General features: G+C 43.4%; 1 protein-coding gene across 5 annotated transcripts in view; it reads right to left on the bottom strand.

Annotated features, from left to right (window-relative positions):
• The window catches only part of DBN1 (drebrin 1), a 68,576-nt gene that overhangs the window by 42,273 nt on the left and 13,400 nt on the right, over positions 1 to 12,903 (bottom strand). The window contains exon 1 of one of the 5 annotated variants that reach the window (XM_075600847.1): positions 12,383 to 12,422. The exons of the other annotated variants lie outside the window; for them this stretch is intronic. The gene's annotated coding sequence lies outside the window, so the exon portion shown is untranslated. Of the gene's footprint in view, positions 1 to 12,382; positions 12,423 to 12,903 lie in introns of those variants that run through there. 5 annotated transcript variants of the gene reach the window in all.

Below are 12,903 nucleotides of genomic sequence, written 5' to 3'. Positions count from 1 at the left end.
GAGGGGGAGAGCGTGTCATATTGAGGGGAGGAGGAGAGTGTCATATTGAGGGGAGGGGGAGAGTCATATTTAGGGGAGGGGGAGAGAGTGTCATTTAGGGGAGGGGGAGAGCGTGTCATTGAGGGAAGAGAGACATGGGGGGAATGCTGACCTGTGGGGGGGGGGGGATGCTGACATGGGATGCTGACTTGGGGGGGGGGCTGCTGACATGGAATGGGCTGGGGGGATGTGGAGGGGGTATTGTGTTTGATGTGGAGGGGGGTATTGTGTGTTTGATGTGGAGGGAGGTATTGTGTGTGTGAGGGGGAGAGATGGGGGTATGAGAGATAGATGGGGAGTATCGTAAAGGTTGATAGTGAGGGGTTCTGGGGGAGATATGAGGAGGATGATGATGATGATGATGAGAGGTGCTGGAGGAGAGATGATGATGATGATGATTTAACCCGTGCAGCCCAATTTTTTTTCCTTGGAGCAGTTCGGCCCTTCTCACTTTACGAGTTGGGCAGGCCTGCACTAGATAAACACTTCCATCCCAGGCTTCCCCTGTGGCTCTTCCCATCTGCTCATTCTCTCTCTGCTTCTTCACACCAAGACTTCGGTTCTGACGGACCCCACCTTTATGGGCAGGTGATCAACAATCTATGTTAAGTGAATCCCGAGACCACCATAAAAACAGACACCAGGGACCCTCAAGAAAACACATTCATTAAATGGTCATTATTTACTTCAAAATCCACCAGAATATTTCTAAGCAAAATCATACTGCAAGAAGACATTTGCAAAAAGAAACAAAAGTACTCCTTTGATACACTGCCTTTTTTTTTTTGTACCTGATATACTACAAGGGACCGCCTCATGAGGCAGGTTAACAACTTGTCAATGTATTTGGTTTTCTTAGAAACATTCAATTACCCTTAAAGTGAAAACAATAAAATGTGTTTTTCGTTTCTCTGCATCCTATCAAACTCACGCTCATCGGGTACTAATTGCCTTAATAGTTTTATCCGTCTGACTAATATAATGGCATGATATTTACTTTCCAAAAGAACACAAAGAAAATAAGAGACATCAACATTTTCTAGTAGACTCTAGAGTCCACAAGCTGTCGCTTCATGAGAGATTAAACACCGTAAAAGCATGTAATTACCAAACTAAAAGTTTGCTAAAACAATATTTTAAAATATTTATAACCGATATTAAATTAAAAAAATACACAAATACCCAGCAAGCTCTAAGAAACCCTAAAAATTACTAACACACACACACACACACACACACACTAACACACACACACACACACACACTAACACACACACACACACTTTGTTTCCCGGTGTGAAGCCAGTGAAGGTAAGGCATTTGTGACGGGCATTTTGCCCTAGTAATGGGGGTGCACAGCGGAGGTGGTGAGCCTGATGAATTGTTGACACAGTAATCATGGTGCACAGCGGAGGCGGGGAGTGTGATTATTACTGGGCCATTGGATATAGCGGAGTGAGCGGGAAGGTGTGCATTTGTTCACAGTAAGTGTGGTGAAAGCGGAGACGGTGAGCGTGATAGCGCAGCGGGCAGGAAGCCGGGCATTTTGAGACTGTAAGCAATTGGGGACATAACGGCCATTTTGTCATAGTAATGGGGGTGCACAGTGTAGGTGGTAAGCGATGTGCACAGCAGAGGTGGTGAGCGTGATGAATTGTTGGAGGGGTAAGCGGGGACATAGGGGAGTGGGCAGGAACGGGCATTTTGACACAGCAATTGTGGAGCACAGCCGAGGCGGTGAGCGTGCTCATTACTGGGCCATTGGACAGTAAGCGGGAATCGGGTGTATATAGAAGGGGCAGCGAGAGGGTGATTGTTATTCGGCAATTTGTGAGGGCTGCTGAGTGGAGGCGCGGTGTGGTGTAGTTGGGCATTGGCTGCAAAGTGGAGACGGTGAGCGTGATGTTGTCGGGCATATTTTGTAGGGGTAAGCAGGGACATAGAGGAGCGGGCGGAAAGGTGTGGTGCAAAGCGGAGGCGTGATAGCGGAGTGGCCGGGAAGGTGGCCATTTTGAGACAGTAAGCGGGGAGCGGCTGTATATAGCGGTGCCGGCGAGAGGAGCCAGGGTGGGGTGTAGTCGGCCATTTGTCAGGCCTGCTGAGCAGAGGCGCGGTGGGGTCTGCACAGTGGAGGTCGTGATTTGTGAGGGGTGTACAGCGGTGACGGGTAAGAGGGGGGGGGGGGGGGCAGCAGAGGCGGTTATATTGATGGTGTGTGATGTTGAAGGAGGTAGAGAGAGGGTTTGAAAGTGAGGTGTGTGATGATTGAGGAGGTGGAGAGGTAGTAAAGGGCGCAGGGAGAGAGAGGGTTGGAAAGTGGGTTAGACTTACCAAGGTTGGTGGGTGAGTCCGCAGGGGTGATCTCAGGGGGGTAGGGTGAGTCCGCAGGGAGAGAGTGTCAGAGGCTATGCTGAGGGCTCAGTTTAGGCTTCAGAGTCTCGGGTGACAGTCTCAGGGGGTATGGTGAGTCTGCAGGGGTGAGAGTCTGTGACAGTATGTGTGTGTCACAGTGGAGTAGGTGTGTCCGTGATGTCAGCGTACCTCGTGGCCAATGAGAGGCGTGGGGGGGGGGAGGGGAGGGCGGACCAACGGACCAATGAGATTCTCCACATCTACTAACAATCGAACACTTTTGAGTTTTATATCTATATCTATAGCTATATATATATATATATATATATATCTATATAGCTATCTATAGCTATATATATCTAACTACACACACTACACACCGGAGGGGGGAAGGAGGTTGCCGGTCAGTGCGTCCCTGCTGGGAGGAGGCTGGCGCCCATCTTGGTCCACCCGATCAGCTCAATGCAGCTGTACTAAGAGGAAACAGATATAGGCTCCAAATAAAGAACTGAAAGAGAGTGCAAATAAACACCTTCCCCTCTCCCTCCAATTAAATCTTACTTTGAGCCTCATTACCTCCTACTGACCACTGGGCCCAGGGCAATTTCTAAGGTCAGCTCAGATGAGAGGGAGAAGACCAAATGATCAAGGAACAAAGGCTCAATCAAAAGCAAGCAAAGAAATATAAATAATGTGTGTGTGACCAGGACATTTTAGGAATGAGGGGGATTATTTCAACTTAAAAGCTTTCTTTTTACATCACCTAAACAAACCCAGCTCTAATTACAGCCCAAAATTGACTAACAACCAATATGCCATCCACTAAACAACAAAGAAAACCGGTGGTCCAGCATTTAAAAATCAAAATCCAGGAGCCAAAAGATCAAGAAGTGTCAATCGCAGGCGAAGACGCAGAGCCAGAACCTGACTGAAGAAGAGACAGATGCTCCGCTTACTCGCAAAGAAATGCTGGTATTTGTTCAGAACATTAAAAGCTCCTTTCAATCCGAGATACAGAGTATTCGTCATAGTATCAGAGAGAAGATAGAGTCTATAGGAGACCACATTGTGGACTTGGAAGAGAAGGTGGATACTACCGCACTTGCCCAAGAGACCCAAGCTCAAGAAATCCACAAACTAAAATCTCAAGTCAAAACAATTGTTGAAAAATTGGAAGACACAGAGAACCGATCAAGGCTCAATAACCTGCGGATCAGAGGAGTCCCGGAGGAAGTGGACAACGCTCAATTAGATGCAATTCTCACTCGGCTTATCAAGTCTCTGCTACCAGAAGTATCGGAGGAGAAACTCCAGATGGACAGAGCACATAGGCTTCCTAGACCCAGCAAAGCCACGAGATGTGATCACACATCTACACTATTTCCGTTATAAGAGGAGATATTGAGAGCCGCTAGATCTAATGTTCACCTGCTTATCTTTCCGGACTTGGCCAAAATCACGCTGAACAAGCGAAGAATGTACGCGCAGATCACCAATTCACTGCAGAACATAACAAGAAACAATGTATATCCTTCTTTCACCAGAAGAGGGCGAAGAGAAATTGAGATCATTGGGCCTACTTGAGCCAGAGTACCCGGAGGCCTCAACGGACTCGTCTCTCACCTAAGCCACAGCGCCCGACATGGGTGAAGACTCCAACCTCAAGGCGAGTAAAGACCCAGCCCACCTGAAAAGTCAGAGCTGGATACCTACTAAGTACCTATTTAAGATGGCAGGCAAGCCAGAGTGTGTTCTGGACATAATTTGTAAGTGGATACGTTGTCCACTTCAGAAACGTATTTACAAATTAAACAAAGGTTGCGATATCTGGAGTCCATTGCCCAACTTGAACTATCTTCAAAGATCACTACGGACTGCTCATCAAGAAGTTACCGAGATCAGTTTCCAAGGTTGTGAAGTGTTCTAGTTCCAGGATACAGGTTATTCCACCGTTCACTGCAGAACTGTTTTTCCAAGTTAACTTTAGCTTTCGAGATATTTAGGAGGTTGACAGTCAGTTTGAACTAATTTGAACACTCAGAGTGGTGGGCACCCGATGGTGTAGCCTGGGACTGTTTCCTAGGTAGAAGTGTAATTTGGATAACGGTTCCAGATCAATATGTTGTCCAGGCTAGAAATGTTTTTCCAAAGTTCAGTAACTGAATCTTTATTATAGATTAAGTATTAAAGGTCACGTTCTATGTATATTTTTTACCCTGTTCTTTGTCCCTCTCCCCATATAGACTAAAAATAGGTGTTGAGATCGCCACACTATGGCTGCCAGCCTACTCAATGCTTTTAAAAAATTGAGAAAAGATAAGGTGATATAGTTACAATGTTCGATTCCCCCCCATTCCTGTCCCCCTGATGTGTATAACCACACATACAATCCACACCGTATTTTATGGGTTGATTTTGTTTTGTTTTTCTTGAAGGTTTAGCTCCTAAATAAAAGAGCACTGCGGTGTTGAGCCGCTGGGCCACTGTCCCCCCCCCCCCCCCCCCCCCATGTTCATTTATCCAGTGAATGCGATAGATTCACATCACGAGACCCATTATGGCTGGTGCCCCAAAACATTGTTTGGAAGCCGGGGTCCTCTGTTTACCCTTCCCACCTTGTTTACACTACCCCTATGGCCAGTTTTATAAGCATTTGTCACTACTGTGTAATAATATGTATATCTCTCGATGTATATGTTTCTGCATCAGACTGTTTCCAAAGATTGATGTACCGATTTCTCTGCCATATGTAAGTTGTCACTCTGTTCACCTGTACCATACACCTCTGAAACATCACCATGCCCATTAATATAATATCTCAAAATACCAAGGGCTTAAACACCCCCCGAAAGAGACGAATTGCTCTCTCGTGGCTAAAAGACTAACGGGAGATATCATTTTGTTACAAGAAACCCATCTGAAAAAACGAGGATCAATCATTGCTGTTTAGTAGTGGCTACCCTCTGATCTATCACTCATCAGCTCCTACGGAAAAAAATGGTGTAGCTACACTTTAATAAAAACGTAAATTTCCAAGTAGACCAAATTAAAAGTGATCTTGCTGGGAGAATTCTAATTATCACAGGCTCACTGGATTCTACCCATCTAACAATAGCCAATACTTATGCCCCTAACGAAAATCAAGAATCTTTTTTCCAGGAGCCAGCAAACTTAATACACTCTGTCCAGAAAGGTCTTCTAATCCTGGCCGGAGATTTAAATGCAATAATGGATTCAAATCTAGATAAGCTCCCCAGTCTCCCACCACTACAAAAGATAGTCTCCTCTACTCTGGGACTTGTATCTATGACCAAGGAGCGGATGTTGGTGGATTCCTGGAGATTAGTGAACAATAAGGTTAAAGATTTCTCTTTTTTTTCTCTCACCCATAATAGTTATTCACAAATAGACTATATTCTAGTAGATCAACAAATTAGTGATAACATTTCCTCAGCAGTAATTGCCCCCTCCGCTTGGTCAGATCACTTTACACTTATAACTAGATTGGTAGGCCTCACAACCAAAACTGAGTACATGGTCTTTAAACAAATCTTTACTGTTGAACTCACATAATCTCCAACTAATGGAAGAGGAACTGGCCCAATATTTTGAAATAAATAAACACCCCAGAGGTTTCCTCTTTTACCCTTTGGGGGGCTCATAAATCAGTGATGAGGTAAACCGATTGCCCTGGTTTCACGGGGGAAAAAAACAAAAACAAAGCAAATTGAAACACTAACACAAAAATGATCAGAACTAGAATTTATCCACAAAACAAACCCCTCCTGTAAAAATTACAGGCAAATAATCTCAGTACGGGGCGAATTAAATCTGATGTTGGTATCAAACTCAGAAAGAGCTATAAGATGGACTCAATAATAATAATAATAATAATAATAATAATAATAATAATAATAAGTTCTTGTATAGCAATGCTAGTTTTATGTAGCACTTTACAGAGACATTTTGCAGGCACAGGTCCCTGCCCCGTGGAGCTTACAATCTATGTTTTTGGTGCCTGAGGCACAGGGAGATAAAGTGACTTGACCAAGGTCACAAGGAGCCGACACCAGGAATTGAATCAGGTTCCCCTGCTTCAAACTCCGTGCCAGTCAGTGTCTTTACTCACTGAGCCGCTACTCAACAGAAATACTACGAGAAAAGCAACAAGGCAGATAGAATGTTGGCACGCAAGTTAAAGCAAAAACAAGCTAAAGCTAAAATTCATAATATCTACACCAAAAATGGCTTGTATCCCATAACCCCAAAACTATAAGTGACGCATTTAAAGAATTCTATACATCCCTTTACAATTTATCTGGCCCAGTGGGAGACTCGGCTAAAAATAAAAGGCCAAAAAAGATTCGAAAATTTTTAACGGAATGCCAGCTCCCCACACTAGAACCTAACAATATAATAAATCTTGAAGAAACTGTAGAGCTCCTTGAAATTTTGGAGGCAATTAAATCTCTGAAAATTGGGAAGGCCCCTGGTCCGGATGGATTTTCTGATCTTTACAATAAGAAATTCTCCACAATGCTTCTCCTATTCCTTACAAAAATATTTAATGAGATGCTTCTCGGCCTTTTCCCTCCTAGAGACATGCTACGTGCAACCATTATAGTAATCCCAAAAGAAGGAAAAGATCCTCTGACGTGCTCTAGTTACGGACTTATTTCTCCTTTAAATACAGACCTAAAACTCTATGCAAAAATTTTGGCCACTAGATTAAACACTATTCTCCCTAGATTGGTCCATCCGGACCAGGTGGGGTTTGACCTGGGCAGACAAGCCCTTGATAATATAAGGGGGACGGTGAATTTAATACTTGTGGCAAAACAAACAACATGCCCATCTCTATTACTCTCGCTGGACGCAGAAAAAGCGTTAGATAGATTAACAGTTTATGACGGCTACGCTTTCACAGATGGGATTCACACCCAAAATTTTAAATAGTATACACACCCAAAATTTTAAATAGTATAAACACACTATACTCTGCCCGAACGGCCATAGTCAAAAACAAACAACTCTTTGTCTGATCCTTTTCCATTATTAAAATGGAACTAGACAAGGGTGTCCGCTGCCCCCTTTGCGGTTTGCTTTGGCCATAGAACCATTAGCCTGTCGGATAAGAATGAATCCCAATATTGCGGGTATTTCTGTTGGAAAGGAGGAATTCAAGATATATCATCCGCAAAAAGAGCTACTATTGACGCTTTCAAAACCTCTCACTTCACTCCCTAATCTTTTCCATGTTTTATCAGAACTCTGTCCCCTTTCAGGCTATAAAATTAACCACTCCAAATCTATGGCCCTTAGTTTAAATCTTCCTAAAGATATGGTAAAATTACTCCAACTCAATTTTGACTTGAAATGGAATCCGAACCACATTAAATATCTAGGGGTCCAATTAACAAAAGATTACTCAACTTTATATCAGACACATTTTAAACCCTTCTTTGACCAAATAGTAAAGGATCTGGCTACTTGGAATCCGTATATAATATCCTGGTTTGGGAGGATAGCCACTATTAAAATGAATATTTTACCTAGACTGTTATCTTTTCCAAACTCTCCCAGTTAATATCTGCCAAAAAGACCTAAATAATATTCAAAAGAAAAATATTGGAATTTGTTTGGCAAAATAGGCGACCCAGAGTTCGCAAAGATATTCTCTATAAATCCAAATCAGAAGGAGGCCTAGCCCTCCCGAATCTACAAAATTATTATTCTAGAGCTGCACCATTAGGGCAACTAATTAGCTGGCATTCAAACCCAACCGTTAAAAGATGGGTCGAACAAAAGATTTGATTTGCTCCCCATTTAAAAACCACCTCTGGCTTAATAAAAAAAAATCTAGACCAGCTGAGATCTACAAGAACCCGGTGATATCTTTTGTCTGTAATCTCTGGGATTCCCTTAAGTCCAGGATCCAACTAACTGGTACCACATCCCTTATGCAACCTCTGTTTTCGGACACCTCCCTTCCTTTTTACATGGGTAACCCGCGATCCAAACCTTGGGTCCAAAAAAGGACACATAAGAATTAATGATATTCTTATTCAAGGAAAGTCCCCTTATTCACCTCGCTGCAAACAAGTCATGATATTCTTCATCTGAATTTTTCAGATGTCTCCAGGTTAGACACTATATGCAATCTGTCTACAAAGCAAAACAATCACGTTTTAACTCTATATGAGGATTGGTGTCTACACCAGCCTCTTACAAAGGGCATTATCTCCAGAATGTGACCCCTCTCAAAAGCAGTCAAACCCCAAATAACTATATGGTATCCTGGGAAAAGGAGTTAAACATCAGTTTAGATCTTGATATTTGGAAAGATATCTGGGAAGCCGCCTCCAAAAATTCATTGTGCGTTGTGAGTAAGGACAATATCTACAAGTTAATATATATAGCTAGGAAAACCAATGACCAACCATAACAAAAAAGAAACTAAAATAATCTCCCAAATTCTAAATGCTACTAGATGTACAATCGCCAAAAATTAGAAACAACCTGTGTCCGTCCGTTTCCTCCCCCCCCCCATCTCCAAACCAAATAAATAACAAGATTTGGCATATAGGTTATATGGAAAAACTCTCGGCTTACCTGAACAGTTCCAATTTTCAGAGATTTGGGCTCCTTGGTTCCGACATGCAGGTATATCCCCATATTTAGATTAGAATATTTGGAACAGAGTGAAGTACGTCGTATTTAAACAGTTGTGCACTATGTTATAGTGTTACAAATGCTGTCCTTTCCCCCCCCCACCCATGATCCCTTTCCCCTCTACTGTGATATCACCAGTTCATTTGTATTACCCCCTTTCTTTTCCTTTTGTGTATCCCCTTTCTCTTTATTTCTGTAAAAATGATCAATAAAAAATAAAAAACACAAGAAGAATGTGCATGTAACATGTACTGCCATTTTAGGGACAGAGATATATTTACTACAACATGGGCAATGCACCCATCATACTTGAGCCGACCTCTTTATGGCTAGAGGCACATGCCGGCTTCATCTGCTAGCAAAGGGGGTAACAAATAGGTGCAAAGTAACAGAAAGGTAGAGTGACAAACGTACTACATAAATAACCAACACAAATGATGCTAGCTGGGTCATTTTAGCATTTGCAGCCTTCGCATTAACCACTTCAATGCCAGGGGGACCTGCAATGCATTGTTTTTTGTGCGCTGAAGGGGTTACAATCTGTCTTCTTGAGATGAGGAGGGTCAGATGTTCGGACATCTGGTCTGATCCTCCCCCCAATATCCTTTAGATGTGCTAATTACAGTGGGGAGATATAAAAGCACATATAATAGAATAAGTAACATCCACCTTGAGCAAAAGGCCCATCCCATCTGGGCAAAGCGAGTCCCTCAGGGCACCGAGGAGGTGCACAGACTTTACATGAGCGTCCCCACAGAGTCACCATGTGATGTGAAGATACGGAGACAGGGCCATATGCCAGCTGCGAAATTAAGCTGCACCCACATAGGAGGAACCTCCTTGCAAAACCACAAATAAATGCGTACAGGTGCTCAGAAATGGATATAAAAAAAGCCCCAAACACCAGAGTCTCTGTGCAAGTGCCCCAATTAGCACTAGCGTTATTAAATACTGTCCTATTTACCAAGGTCATAAAAACGACTAAGGAACCTACGCTGGATGCTGGGAAACCAATTCCTAGTGCTTCCGAATAGCTCAGCTCCAGCCAAATGAATGGGAATCAGATCATCTTAGGAAAGCGGCATCACAGCCTACTGAATAAGTGACAGAGAAATCATTTCCATCACTTATTACTTTAACAAGAGACACCTTCAGGTGTCCACTAAAGGAGTTTAACATTTTCAAGTTCCCCAATGACATTTACCAAACACCCCTTGGGCTGGCACACACAGGTCCTTTTGCTCATTTCTCAGTGAGATCTCACTCGCAGGTCCCAGGGAGCTGTAAATAAGATCTGAACAGGAAAGGACGACGTAGGACAGATGGGGTCACTTAGAGTTGGCGTGCAACAGTAGAGCCATAGCGCAAAGTCACTGCGGGGGCACACACGGCAGGTTTGTGGCCTCAACTAAGCGTGAGTTTGCATGGGGCGGGGGATCATTAACAAATTAGGAATAGGCATGAAAGTTATTTAAAAGGAGTTCAACATGACCGTACACATTATATAGCACCGGGTCTTATATTGGTTTCCTAATTGGATTAACGGTTGTTCTTAATTTCAGACCCCTTCTTAATTACGCAATTATAGGCACCAGGTGCTAATCAGACTGGGCTTTAAGAAACCAGCATTTGCAATGCACATTTTCTGGAGCCCTGTCTGCAACTGCTGCTCAATTGATGCGCAGATGCTACCTGGCAATGACAATACGCCACGACCCAGAAGAGGGAAACAACTTATTATTTATTAAACATTTCCTCCCTGTTAAACTTTACTTTCTTCCGCTCTGCTGCTGGCAGCTTGTCTGCTGTAGTTTCCTTTTGCTAGGCGCAGTTGTTGCAGGCCAGTCACCCAAAAGGAACGTTTTCAAGTTGCAAATAAGCACGAACGTTGGGCAGACGTCATTATTACGCACAGATGAATGATTGCGACGTAAAAATGCAACAGCCACAGGCGCCAATAGCAGACCTCAATATCATATTTTAAGCCCCGCCGCCAACACAATTCCACAATAGAGATGGGGCAGTGACACGTTTAACGCCACCGCTATGTTTTGCAATTATGTCTACTCTCTAAATAGGGCTCCTACCGTATTGTATTAAAATCTGTGTCATTTTTCTCTTTCTATTCACATTAAAAACACTGGGGGGCCCGAGATGGTGAAAATCCCTCATTCCAACAGTCTGCGTCAAACGTCATTTTGATAATAAGCTTGAACATTTTATGCCTCTACACAACGCAAATTGAAGGGGAGGAGGGAGGGGAAGGGGGTGCGGGGGGAGGGACGGGGCAGTTGCTATTCACCAAAGCAAATATCACTGCACTGATGAACAAAACATTGATACACAAAAACATAGTAACGATTTGGCAATGTCGGACTTGTACAGCACACATTACCTTTCCGACAATGTATTTACTTGTTCACTTCTCTTGGGTCTCCTTGCTTGAGCAAACATTGACGTCTGAACAATGATGATGTTTTTTTGTACTCCTGGTAATCTTCCTATTTTGTTAATTTAAGGTAAACGGGAGGAAGTCATGGTGTAGGCAAAGCTGGTTCAAGCTCCGTTCTTAAGTCTTCATCCAACAAGTCAGAGTTTCCATGTATGTCTGTCTTTATTTATATAGCGCCATTAATGTATATAGCGCTTCACAGCAGTAATACACGTGACAATCATATAAATAACAGATCATGGGAATAAATGCTTCAGACATAAAAGTAACATTTAGGAAAAGGAGTCCCTGCTCCGAAGAGCTTACAATCTAATTTATATCCCTAATGAACACATCTGTAAATATCACTAATGCAGCTTGAGTACCTTTGAGGATGGAGCTTGAATCACTGGTGTAGAAATTGCCAAAGACAAGAATTAGAAAGTAATAGGCTGGCAGAGGACCACATCCAGGGTTAATCCCAGTAATAGGGAACAACATTATCATTAACAAAGCCAGAGTCGACCAGCAGCTACACCGGAGTCAGAAAGCCATAAAACCAGGAAGCGAACGCTCCAAGATGCTGCACAACACCAGTCTAGAGCCAATGTCCAAACTGATCCCTCTGGGGCCGTTCTGTACAGAACTCTCCTTACCCGGCTCGAAAGGTCACATACAATGGCAATGCTCAGGCTCTCGGGCCTTTGCAGGCATGAATAATAAGCGGATAGGGAAAAGATGGGCACCAGGAACTTTTAGAAAACAAAAAAGGTGCTTTATTTGACTGTGGTCAATAACGCTCCACAGATATTGACAGAAAACTCGCGGCAAACAATATACTTCATCCCCCGCTAGCGCGCGCCTACGCTGACGAGGTAATTGACCTACTATAAAGGATATTGTGGGGACCACTTGCAAGGAGAACACACTGCACAGGCAGGTTCTATCTGAATACAAGCTGCAGTGTTGGCAACTTGAGGACAGTGGGGGTCAGGCTGCAGTACTGGCAACAACACTGTAGAGGATTGGTTAGACACTCGAGTGTCTAACCAATCCTCTACAGTGTTCTTGATTCTGCTTTCTGATTGGACGGACCCGCAGCAGCAGTGCAGGACTGGCTTCTTGCTTCATTGTCGGTATACAGCTTTGGAGGTACAGCGTATGTGTTATAACACACTTTTCCCTGGGTCAACTGTGACACAAAGATTGCAACATCACGCAGGACAAACAGAGGTCATTTCAAATCATTTACCCACTGAGATATTTTCTTGCCAGCAATTCGTACAGAGCGAGATAGGTTAACTCTCTTCAACGGAGGTTAACTCGCTTCCACGGAGAGATATACAGACTGCCACACTTATATACACTGTCTCCTGATCATTATAATACCCCTGCACGTTTATTGCCTC

This window comes from Ascaphus truei, chromosome 5 (genome assembly GCF_040206685.1).
Source record: "Ascaphus truei isolate aAscTru1 chromosome 5, aAscTru1.hap1, whole genome shotgun sequence".
Taxonomy (NCBI): Eukaryota; Metazoa; Chordata; class Amphibia; order Anura; family Ascaphidae; genus Ascaphus; species Ascaphus truei.
The sequence above is the reverse complement of the archived record's forward strand: the minus strand, read 5'-3'. Positions and strand labels throughout refer to the sequence as shown.